This window comes from Haliotis rufescens, unplaced genomic scaffold (genome assembly GCF_023055435.1).
Source record: "Haliotis rufescens isolate VD_foot unplaced genomic scaffold, xgHalRufe1.0.p SCAF_67, whole genome shotgun sequence".
Classification (NCBI taxonomy): Eukaryota; Metazoa; Mollusca; class Gastropoda; order Lepetellida; family Haliotidae; genus Haliotis; species Haliotis rufescens.
In genome coordinates this window covers 66,075-79,428 of record NW_025964358.1, presented here as the reverse complement: position 1 = coordinate 79,428, position 13,354 = coordinate 66,075, and the positions used below count along the sequence as shown (strand labels likewise).

Below are 13,354 nucleotides of genomic sequence, written 5' to 3'. Positions count from 1 at the left end.
TGGGCAGTTAACGGGAAGTGATAGCTTTACTCTAGGGTTATTTGAAACAGTTGATATAATCGTTTGACGTATTTGTGAAGGAGAGAATCTGCCTTCCCCTCCTTTATTAAATCTTCCAAGTCGAATTAATCATTGCGAAACATGGGTTTGCACTTATGATGTCAGTGCATGTGTAGCTGTACATGTGCAAGCATAACTGATTCCATTTCATAGTGACACGATGACGTCATGCATTCCTGGTGTACCCTTGTCCTGTGGAAAAGCTGGATTTTATTTAACGAATATCAATTTGAGATAACAGGCTACAAGTATATGTGACTTCGCCCTTTATCACTCTTAAAGGCCCACTGCACATGGAGCATTTCAATGTCTGAATTATTTTTTCAAATGGTTTTGGACGTGTATGTAGGACTGATCACGACAATGGACATGTATGTAGGCCTGATCACGACATTGGACGAGTATCTGGGACTGATCACGACATTGGACGTGTATGTAGGACTGATCACGACATTGGACGTGTATGTAGGACTGATCACGACATTGGACGTGTATGTTGGACTGATCACGACATTGGACGTGTATGTAGGACTGATCACGACATTGGACGTGTATGTTGGACTGATCACGACATTGGACGTGTATGTAGGACTGATCACGACATTGGACGTGTATGTAGGACTGATCACGACATTGGACGTGTATGTATGACTGATCACGACATTGGACGTGTATGTAGGACTGATCACGACATTGGACGTGTATGTATGACTGATCACGACATTGGACATGTATGTAGGACTGATCACGACATTGGACGTTGATGTAGGACTGATCACGACATATGACGTGCATGTAGGACTGATCACGACATTGGACGCGTATGTAGGACTGATCACAACATTGGACGTGTATGTGGGACTGATCACGACATTGGACGTGTATGTAGAACTGATCACGACAATGGACATGCATGTAGGACTGATCACGACATTGGACGTTGATGTAGGACTGATCACGACATTGGACGTGTATGTGGGTCTGATCACGACATTGGACGTGTATGTAGGCCTGATCCTGACATTGGACGTGTATGTGGGACTGATCACGACATTGGACGTGTATGTATGACTGATCACGACATTGGACGTGTATGTAGGACTGATCACGACATTGGACGTGTATGTTGGACTGATCACGACATTGGACGTGTATGTAGGACTGATCACGACATTGGACGTGTATGTAGGACTGATCACGACATTGGACGTGTATGTATGACTGATCACGACATTGGACGTGTATGTAGGACTGATCACGACATTGGACGTGTATGTATGACTGATCACGACATTGGACATGTATGTAGGACTGATCACGACATTGGACATGTATGTAGGACTGATCACGACATTGGACGTTGATGTAGGACTGATCACGACATTGGACGTGTATGTAGGACTGATCACAACATTGGACGTGTATGTAGGACTGATCACGACATTGGACGTGTATGTAGAACTGATCACGACAATGGACAAGCATGTAGGACTGATCACGACATTGGACGTGTATGTAGGACTGATCACGACATTGGACGTGTATGTAGGACTGATCACGACATTGGACGTGCATGTAGGAGTGATCACGACATTGGACGTTGATGTAGGACTGATCACGACATTGGACGTGTATGTGGGTGTGATCACGACATTGGACGTGTATGTAGGCCTGATCACGACATTGGACGTGTATGTAGGACTGATCACGACATTGGACGTGTATGTATGACTGATCACGACATTGGACGTGTATGTAGGACTGATCACAACATTGGACGTGTATGTAGGACTGATCACGACATTGGACATGTATGTAGGACTGATCACGACATTGGACATGTATGTAGGACTGATCACGACATTGGACGTTGATGTAGGACTGATCACGACATTGGACGTGCATGTAGGACTGATCACGACATTGGACGTGTATGTAGGACTGATCACAACATTGGACGTGTATGTAGGACTGATCACGACATTGGACGTGTATGTAGAACTGATCACGACAATGGACGAGCATGTAGGACTGATCACGACATTGGACGTGTATGTAGGACTGATCACGACATTGGACGTGTATGTAGGACTGATCACGACATTGGACGTGCATGTAGGAGTGCTCACGACATTGGACGTTGATGTAGGACTGATCACGACATTGGACGTGTATGTGGGTCTGATCACGACATTGGACGTGTATGTAGGCCTGATCCTGACATTGGACGTGTATGTAGGACTGATCACGACATTGGACATGTATGTAGGACTGATCACGACATTGGACGTGTATGTAGGACTGATTACGACATTGGACGTGTATGTAGACTGATCACGACATTGGACGTGTATGTGGGTCTGATCACAACATTGGACGTGTATGTAGGACTGATTACGACATTGGACGTGCATGTAGGAGTGATCACGACATTGGACGTGTATGTGGGTCTGATCACGACATTGGACGTGTATGTGGCTCTGATCACAACATTGGACGTGTATGTATGCCTGATCCTGACATTGGACGTGTATGTAGGACTGATCACGACATTGGACATGTATTTAGGACTGATCATGTCTTTTTTCGCTTGTATTTGAGAAAATCAAATTGGATCAGAGTCTTTCTATGCTTACATTGTAACACCCTCAAAATACGTTATTGACACGTGTTATCGTGATACTTCTTCATTCGATGCAGAAAATGCTCGCCAATCACATAAACACTTTTGATATAATACTTTCTGTATCTCGCTTCAAGTGGAAGTTCTACAAGACGAATCTAACCCCGACTCTTGTTTGATTGATTTAAAGTAAGTGAATATATGAAACATGTACATATTAGATCACGTTTAAAGAGAGAGCATCGAGTGTGTGGTCCAGGCATCCCATCCACGTGACTCAAATACCTTTACGTTTCATCATCGGAGACACTTAAAAGTCGTCCTACTGCGCACGCGCCAGCACGTGCAGATGGCAGGGGTAAGTACCTCCTTACGGCCTCCTTACAACATTTCGCTGTAAATAACCCGGGAATGTCCTCAGACTACGCCAAGGTGCATCCTCCGCCCAGTTCTCTTCCAATTTCTATTACTTAAGTCCTCATGAAAAACACCACGATCAATTTCTCAGTGTCACAACACACAGTCAACATGTTTTCTAACTTAGAAACATCAATTTGTATTATAGTTACATCATGTCTACTTTAAACATCAAATTTCTCTCTGTATGCTTGGCAACAGGTTTAAAGAGAGTTTGACAGAGAATAGGGTGTAATGGTCTTCAGAACTCCGTTAAAAGAGTAAGAGGGGACGTTTCAGTTTAAAATCTTTCTTGGTTGGTGTTGAAAGGAAAGGGAAAACATTCATCTTAGAATGTTGTATGTGTCTCACGTCACGTTTCATTTTCTTATTTTATTCTAGTTTTCACTTTAATGTCCCATATGGCCTCAGTGGATACTCCATCTTCCTTCCTCTGGCATCAGGGTGAAGTACCATCAGTTTTGATGAGAGCTGTATTGGTACACCTGTGTTCATATAATTTAGAAATAATTTCACAAGAAGGCTAATCACAACTTTCATTTCATTTTTTAAAATTGTTATTGACATACTTGAAGCTATTCAAGGGTTGCTTATTTTCTGGATGTGAATCGTTCAATTATGTGGGTATCATTTTGTTTCAGATGCCACAATATTGCATTGCAAATATACAACATTGAATACAATCTACCTTTCAAACATTCGTTTTCTAATTTGGATTGGAAAATATATCTGTTTCAAGAAAATTATTCAAACTCCTGACTATTTCAAGTCTCGACTCCAACCTCTCAACTTGCTGTATACACTCACGTTTGTTTGACTTAACAGCAATCAGAATATTTAGATTGGAGAATACATTCTGTCTGAACTGTTCATTTTAGCTTTAAACAACACTACTACTTCCGTTTACATATATACTGCTTCCTTTGAATCACACGTTGAGCTACAGGTATTAAGAGCCCTGTTAGTGATGTTTCAAATAAGCCAGTACACCTTTGTATGTTAAACATTTGAAACCGCTCTGTCCCTACCGCCATTGGACACATGTCATCGAAACACAAGGACTACAGTATAGAAATCGATGGTGTTACAAATACGTACATCACTCCACGTGACTTATAGGGTACAGAGGGGCAAACTCCTCCCCGTCTCCCATTGCCCTCAGCTGACCGGACACATTAGCTATTGACCGTACTGACCAGTTGACTCACTTCCATCTACCGTCCTGGGTACAGTAACTGTTCCTCTTCACAGGGTTTACCAAGAACAAGGGGCATTGTGAAACTAAAATGAAAAGGTTGAATCTGATTGGACAAGATCATGGAAATATTTCTGACTTTTCACTGCTTATAAATACTTTTGTTGATACACTTTTTCTCTCAATCCAAATTTGCTTGCCGAAATGAATTACCGCATTCATTATACAGATGCCGTCATGAATTGTGTCATGACGTCACATCATTCCAGCGAGAAAGGGAGACAGCGCTACGTACAGTTACTGATACCCTTTGTATTTTACAATGTCGGTAAACATGCATTTTCAGATTTGAGGGTGATATTGATTATTCGAACGCCGTCGGTTCCTGGTGATTTTTTTTCTGAATGCTCAACAACACTTGCAAATCTGAACACACACAATGTTTATCTCAGAGCATCAAGTATGCAGGGGCCATATACTTTGAAGACATCAGGATTCAATGTTTATCTCAGAGCATCAAGTATGCAGGGGCCATAGACTTTGAAGACATCAGGATTCAATGTTTATCTCAGAGCATCAAGTATGCAGGGGCCATATACATCAGGATTCAATGTTTATCTCAGAGCATCAAGTATGCAGGGGCCATATACTTTGAAGACATCAGGATTCAATGTTTATCTCAGAGCATCAAGTATGCAGGGGCCATATACATCAGTATTCAATGTTTATCTCAGAGCATCAAGTATGCAGGGGCCATATACTTTGAAGACATCAGGATTCAATGTTTATCTCAGAGCATCAAGTATGCAGGGGCCATATACTTTGAAGACATCAGGATTCAATGTTTATCTCAGAGCATCAAGTATGCAGGGGCCATATAATTTGAAGACATCAGGATTCGATGTTTGGTTAACTACGGGAAATGAAACCCCAAACCCAATATGAATTTAGGCAGCGTGTAAACCGAATAATATTAACAAATAAGAAGACAAATACATAAAGAATAAAGTAAAATTCGAAATTTAATGTGGCTGAAGCTACATATCATTTTTTATATTTTTTCCATGAAGAGGTACAACCTTGGACAAGTTCCAGATCGCAGTATAGCTTCACCGGAAGATGAAAGGATAGGGCCGTGGAGTGAGTGAGTGAGTGAGTGAGGGTGGTTTAAGCTGTTTTATCATTATACCAACAATACCAAGGCAGGCATCGGAAATTGGCTTCACATAGTGTACCTCTCTAGGACCGTGGAGCAGGACCCAGCCCAAGTTGAAAATTGACGTTTCAAATCCGTACCTCTGGCTCCGATTGGCTATATTTTTACGACCTCACGCAGATTTATCCTTCTGTTTTGATACCATATGTTGATAATAACAGTGACTAAATAGGTAGTCACTGGTTGTATTTTCTACACAATTCCTCTTTTACATGTAACGTCATTAACTTATATCGTCATGATATAGATTTGGCACAAATTTCGAATACTAGAATGTATTTTGTTAAAATATGTTCTTCTGGACGTAAGGAGAATATTTTTTATAGTATTTATTAAGAACCTGCAGCAAGATTGGAAAAATATAATATTTACTTGTTGACATAATATCACCATTAAGGAGATTCTAGTGAACATAGAATTGAATATAATTGCCTAACAATTATTTTAAATTATTTTAAAGAAATGGTATTCACAGCAGCCTATAGCCTGTATAAATAATATCGACATTACTTCAAAAGATACATTTAACACATTTAAACTTAAACATTTAGAAGACAACACGATTTATTCATCATGTATATATATATTTATATACTATATATATTTATAATATGACAAGATTGTTTATGTCAACATTTACGGTAATACGGACCTATAAATCCAAACACGGTATTAACAAACCTGGTGAAGAAGAAACGCAACATTACCTACAGCATCTTCAACACAGCGGGAGACTTTCCTATCTCAGTTGGAAGAGTTCCCTCCGGGCATGCGCATTATATAGCGGAACAAGAGAGAGCCGTGGTGTAGTGATTCGTGTAATAAGCTTTTGTTGCATGGCGGCTGTCGCTATTGACTGGCACAGAGCCCCTACAGTAATCCTCTCTTCACATCCAGAGCAGGGAGACACTTTAACTGGGTGGAGAAATTAATGCGTTTCAGTTCACGTGTTTGCTTTTTCCAATTTATTAATGCGAAATAAGTCAAAGCAAACAAGTCCTGATTCACACCATGGATGACAAAATAGACACTGTATTGATTGTTGCGTTCTTTGTCTGGGGACAGGTAGAAACCTTTTTCATATAGTAAAAGGCCGCTGTCCTCTGTCAACTTGTGAAATATTACCTGGCGTCTAGGTCAGGTGAATTCCTTCGCTGTATATCCACTACGTATTCTCGTTAATCAATGGAGCCTTAATTGTCATCACGTTGTGACGGCTCACAGGGTGAAAGTTAATGTCATTATATATTTTATAACGATCTTTATTCCCGAGCGCTACGGGGGAACTGCATGTCAGGGGAATCTGGGTGCTCTGGCGCATCTATCTGTCGCCACAACGTTAAGGCACAATCGGAAGACAGCCCATGTGCTTGTATTTGTTTAATGTATTGATGTGCTTAAATGTGCATTATACTTTTGTCACGTGGGATTCGGGTATCTATTTAGAGAGTATTGATGACTCAGCAGTGTTGTAAGCGGGATGCAAAGACAATAGCATTTGAAAACAAATAACGATGAACGTAAACATTTCCTTTATAATTAAGCATATTTTCGATATTTGTTTTCATTTATTTAACTTCCAGTAGCACCCTATTCTCAATGCTTTGTGATTTTTCTGAAGTAATATTCGGGATATTGGGATGAGCTATTACATGGTATTCAGGATTCAGGGTAGGAGGGGGTTGGTACCCTCACTTGTCGTCTTTGTCCAGTGTGAGGCATGTGTCGACTTTCTGTTGTGTCATGCATGTGTCGACTTTCTTCAGTGTCATGCATGTGTCGACTTTCTACTGTGTCATGCATGTGTCGACTTTCTATTGTGTCATGCATGTGTCGACTTTCTACAGTGTTACTGTATGTAATCCATTATTAATTACTTGCTTATAATAGACGATTTGACAAGTAGAATGAAATAATATTCCATTAAATATATATCGTCAGGTCATAGAACACTGTTTAACGCCAAATTCCCTTTGGCGTTACAATGATAAACCACAATGAGCTTGAAAATGATAGTTACTGATCGATATTTGAATAATTTTGTAGACTGCACAAATTGGCAATAATGCTACAGTTACTAACGTCATTTGTCATTGTGACAGTCTGGACCAAGAGAAGAGCAACCCACCCCTCTGATCACGCATTTTATACTGACATTAGAGGGATCAAATTACAATAGCTACCAGATATGCAAAGACACATTATGAGGTGTGAGCGACATACATTCATACGACATCACGCATTCTATACTGACATTAGAGGGATCAAATTACAATAGCTACCAGATATGCAAAGACACATTATGAGGTGTGAGCGACATACATTCATACGACATGTTATTAATAGTGCACGTTTAATATCAAATCAAAACGCTCGAACCTTAGGGTTATTCAAACACGAATATTTGTATGTAGGAAGCCTATTAGTGACACAGTGTCATCTACGTAGATGAAAGTAGTATCTTCGTAGATGTAAGTCTCATCTACGTAGAGGAAAGTAGTATCTTTGTAGATGATAGAAAAATGACTGTGGCACTAATACGCTTCCATAGAAAAGCCGAAACTGCAGTGACAGATTAGAGTGCTTAGAATGTGTGATGCGTGACTCGTCTGTTTCGCGAACACCCGGTGTCAATGTTGTAGCATCACAATGGTTATAATGTGCAGGTATTTGAATCTGTATTGCGGAGTGAGCCTTGTGGTCAAAGCATGCATTGGTGTCCCCCGTCATGATATTGCCAGGAAATGTCAAATGCGGCTTATAACGCTACTCACCTTCTCATAATGTGGAGTACTGGTGATGAGCTGGGTTAAAACACACTTTTACACCCCTCATGCAATATAACATTCCCATGGGCTTCAGACATCTCAGCAAACAAAACAACACATGGGTACAACGTTGTCACATCGTTTCTTGTTTGTTGTGATGATGAATGTTAGAAAATAACATAGCCACAACATTAAATATGTGTTTTGTTATGTTGCTGCAAGGTTATGGTGGACGACGTGTAACGTGACCAAAACACATCCCTTTACATTGCATTATCATATTCATGATACGATATGTTTATACTTTTATTCATAATTGACATGACCCGTGAAGATCCGGAGTATAATAGGTCTTCAGCAATTCGAGCTTGCTGTAACAGGTGACTATGCTTGTTGTAAGAGGCGACTAACGGGATTGGGTGGTCAGGCTCGCTGACTTGGTTGATGCATGCCATCGTATCCCAATGGCGTGGTTTGATGCTCATGGTGTCAATCACTGGATTGTCTGGTCCAGACTCAATCATTTACAGACCACCGTCATATAGCTGGAATATTGCTGAGTGCAGCTTTAAACAACAAACAAACAAAATCATAATTGACATACCAGTCAAATATTCTCATCTCTTCTTGACAAGAATCATAGTTATGAGATCGTGCAAATGTTTCTATTTAAATGCTGTTGACTTAGGGACTTCTTGTTCTCTGTTCAATGTTTATGACACATCAGTTAGGATTCAGCGATGTTGATTTTCTTTGCCGAGTTTGTCATTAGTGAATCAAGGGCGGGCAACTCTATATCACTTTTTTGTGGTGTGATACTTTTGGATGATGAGGGTTACATCACTTCCTGTTTTAAATTATGCATAATCAGTATTTATACCACCTATTGTGGGTCAAGGGACATCGTCCGAACAAGTGGATTCTTTTATAACCAATTTCGAATGTAGGTAGGGTAATTACACTTCAAAAACATTCCAGAAACTATCATAAAAATGTAAACGTGTATACTAACGAGTAGCCGTGACATAGCGCGACGAGTCATATATTCGATCATGCGATGAAATATCGTGCTGAGATTTGCATAAGTTAACAGTCAACAGAGGGTATGGATTACGAGATTTACCGATACCGCGATAATATAGAGAAGCGATACTATAAGGTCATACTAAACATCGTAATATTCCCTTATCTTTTCGATCCAAAACTTCGTAACATATCTTTTGCTGCGATTGTACCAATGTTGCCAATCAAACCTGAGCTGTCGGCGTTACGAGCAGATGCTTTAACCACTTGACAACCCAACGTCCATTTCAGCGTTCTAAATATTTACCAAAATAAGCACTGCTCCTGTAGCACTAACAACTATGTATGACATACACGTATGTGTATCCAAACACCTGTAGCACTAACAACAATGTGTGACATACATGTATGTGTATCCAAACACCTGTAGCACTAACAACAATGTATGACATACATGTATGTGTATCCAAACACCTGTAGCACTAACAACAATGTGTGACATACATGTATGTGTATCCAAACACCTGTAGCACTAACAACAATGTATGACATACATGTATGTGTATCCAAACACCTGTAGCACTAACAACAATGTGTGACATACATGTATGTGTATCCAAACACCTGTAGCACTAACAACAATGTATGACATACATGTATGTGTATCCAAACACCTGTAGCACTAACAACAATGTATGACATACACGTATGTGTATCCAAACACCTGTAGCGCTAACAACAATGTATGACATACACGTATGTGTATCCAAACACCTGTAGCACTAACAACAATGTATGACACACACGTATGTGTATCCAAACACCTGTAGCACTAACAACAATGTATGACATACACGTATGTGTATCCAAACACCTGTAGCACTAACAACAATGTATGACATACACGTATGTGTATCCAAACACCTGTAGCACTAACAACAATGTATGACATATATGTATGTGTATCCAAACACCTGTAGCACTAACAACAATGTATGACATACACGTATGTGTATCCAAACACCTGTAGCACTAACAACAATGTGTGACATACACGTATGTCTATCCAAACACCATATCATAGCATCTCAAGACGTTCCACATTTAAGATTCACCGAAAGAAATTTGGCTTCCTCTGTTTCCGTTTTCTATGATGTGGATGCTGAATGTAAGCTGTGGGTTCCAAGAACAGTTCCTTTGATACTCTGAAACAGCACGCGAGTCATCGTTGAAAACCTTCTCTTTTGATGCATTGTGTTTGTGTGTTTTAGATTTTTTCCTGAACAGTAGTGTAGCTTTTAAGTGTTTTGTTTAAAGCGGGTCCTAAGTTCTTTTCTGTGTCTACATTAATTAAAAAATATTTTCATTTTTTTAATTCTTTTTGACAATTCAACTGGTTATTTCATCTTTAGGCACCTACATTGTGTCAATATTGATTTTATTACATGTCAATACATGTCTTTATCCATGTGCTCTTGTCAACACAACCTGTGAGGAATGGGGAATAGAACATGTTCTCAGAAAGCTTTGCTTGTCCTCCAGTACTACAAAATGGATTGGAGGTCAGGCTCGGTGATTTGGTTGATTGGAGGTCAGACTCGGTGATTTGGTTGATTGGAGGTCAGACTCGGTGATTTGGTTGATTGCTCACAACATCAACCACTGGTTTGTCTCGTCCAAACACGCACATTTACAGGACGTCTTTCTATGGTTGGAATATTCCCGACTGTAGGTGTGGCGTTATACAACACTCATTAACATATGTGAATTATATCGATTCTCAACTGCCTTGGTCCGCTTAAGCAATATCACTTTATACTCCTCCATTGTAAATTATTAATTAAAGGCGACAAAACCCTTTCCATATTCATAAGAAATATCTGCCAAAAGCAGAGTCGATTGTGCCGACAATATCATAAGGGTGTGTTTATGAATCACTATCAAACAGTGATGAAACCAGGTGTTCCTAACTCACTGGTGGCCCCCGTTACAAACACATGCAAGAGCAAGTCAATTGTTCCCCTGAATAAACACTATTATGAAAAAGTAATACAAAACGTCAGTCAACAATTTCCCTAAAGAGTTTTGAATAATTAAGTTGTTAGGACAAGACTGTATCACCAATTTAGCGATTCCCTAGGTTACATACATTCTAAACAATATAACCCGTGAAGGTCCGGGGCAGAATAGGTCTTCAGCAACCCATGCTTGCCGTAAAAAGCGACTATGTTTGTCCTAAGAGGCGAAAAACGGGATCGATTGGTCAGGCTCGCTGACTTCGTTGATGCATGTCATTGTATCAAAATTGTGTGGATCAATGCTCATGATGTCAATCACTGGATTGTCTGGCCCAGATTCGATTATTTACAGACCCCCTTCATATAGCTGGCATATTGCTAAGAGCGGAATCAAACAACAAACAAACAAAACATATGTTTGTTTATGTTTATATTTTTACTCGGGGCTTCAGAACCATTCATATCTTGCTTTTTAGTGTGTCAAGATGATTATTTAATGTAAAGTTGATTACAGTAGAGCTAGTGACCTACACTTCATGTGCAATTATTAAACAATGTTGATTTTGTCTGTTTCAGGACCATACTCTCTACCTGAAGACGTTTGACAAATGTCTAACAGTTGGGGAGACCTCATCTCTCCAAATGGCGACGTGCGATGGAAATTTGAATCAAAGATGGATATTCGAGAAATCTAAATTTGAAAACCAACGCGTTCTCAGGAATTACAGATAAACCGTCATTCATGAACTCATTCATCATTCAGAACAGGCGCCGAAATTCGCTGTGCAGAGTTGCGTCCCTTGGGCGCACCAGAAACCGATGATTGTTTGTTCGAATCCCGGTTCGCCTTGATTATGTCCTAGGTTTGTCAGCACCATACCCGTGCTCGTGGGTTTCACCGAAGTGGTAAATGTCTTAAACCTGCATCACTTCGGGCTTTCCTCCCACATTAAGCTGACACGCCGTGAATAACTGGAACACTGTTAAAAGCGGCCTTAAACCCGACTCACTCACTCACTCACTCATTCAAAACAGCTGATGTGCAATGCCCCATAGCACATAACTCATTTCATAGTCTTCCAACATTGATGTGTATCAGTCCTGAAAATCTAACACCAAAGTATATTATATATTATAATTCTAAGTAACTACTTCCTTGGGACTAATAAAGAATTAGATTGCTACCAAATGATCTTAAACGATCTTGTGATATCGGTTTCACCCTTTGGCGCCAACAGGCTTTTGTCCTTACTCCCCAAACTGTGGCGAATCAACCATATCTACTACTACATCTTGCTCAGAACAACAAGGTCAATCGTATAAATCACCAGAATTTTCAAATTGGAATGATCAAGGCTGTACTGCTTTAGTTTAACATAACATGTGTCAAGGTGCAGTCTTTCTAATGTCACGCATGTGGAAAATAATTATGTTTGTAAGATACCATTATTCCAGAGCACAGTTATATACCCCACAAGACTGTTTGACAAGAGTGATGACTTTCCAATAGGCAACTAAACCTTTATGTCCTGCAGTAGTCCAGGGTCTACATTTCACAACTTTTGAGATACTATCAAGCATACTCTTTCTGCTAAGAAATAAAGAGCGTCATACGTCTCTTCATCAAAAGGTGTTTGATCAAGGTTACAACATTCAAGACCACAGTAAAGCTTTCATAAAGTTTTGTGGTCGAAATGAGGTGGACGTTTTCAAATTAGACGCATCAGGGACAAAAACAAGATGTCCGATGCAATTCCCTATTTTGACCTGTACCATGTTCCTGTGTTTATTGCCACAGCTAGCCATCTTGTAAATCAATGACAAACATAATGTAACGTAAACGCTGTCACGGAGCTAGAGAACGGAACAGAGAATAAAGTCATAATAAAAACATGGTAAAAGGTTCAGATGTTTATTAATAAAGGCTAGTTGTACAAATAAATGACAATAAAGGATCAGATAAACACTATTTAACAGTTAACAGTTATCACTATTATACAACCGGCATAGCTAAACAACTGTATTACAGCAATA

The 13,354-nt window shown here is 39.8% G+C and overlaps 1 protein-coding gene and 1 long non-coding RNA gene across 5 annotated transcripts in view; one reads left to right on the top strand and one right to left on the bottom strand.

Annotated features, from left to right (window-relative positions):
- LOC124144726 overlaps nucleotides 1-12,196 on the top strand; it is a 90,209-nt gene extending 78,013 nt beyond the window's left edge. For all 4 annotated transcript variants that reach the window (XR_007218900.1, XR_007218899.1, XR_007218901.1 and 1 more), the window contains one exon: nucleotides 11,897-12,196. The gene's annotated coding sequence lies outside the window, so the exon portion shown is untranslated. The remainder of the gene's footprint in view (nucleotides 1-11,896) is intronic.
- The window catches only part of LOC124110691, a 317,539-nt gene that overhangs the window by 255,785 nt on the left and 48,400 nt on the right, over nucleotides 1-13,354 (bottom strand). The gene's annotated exons all lie outside the window — the stretch shown is intronic.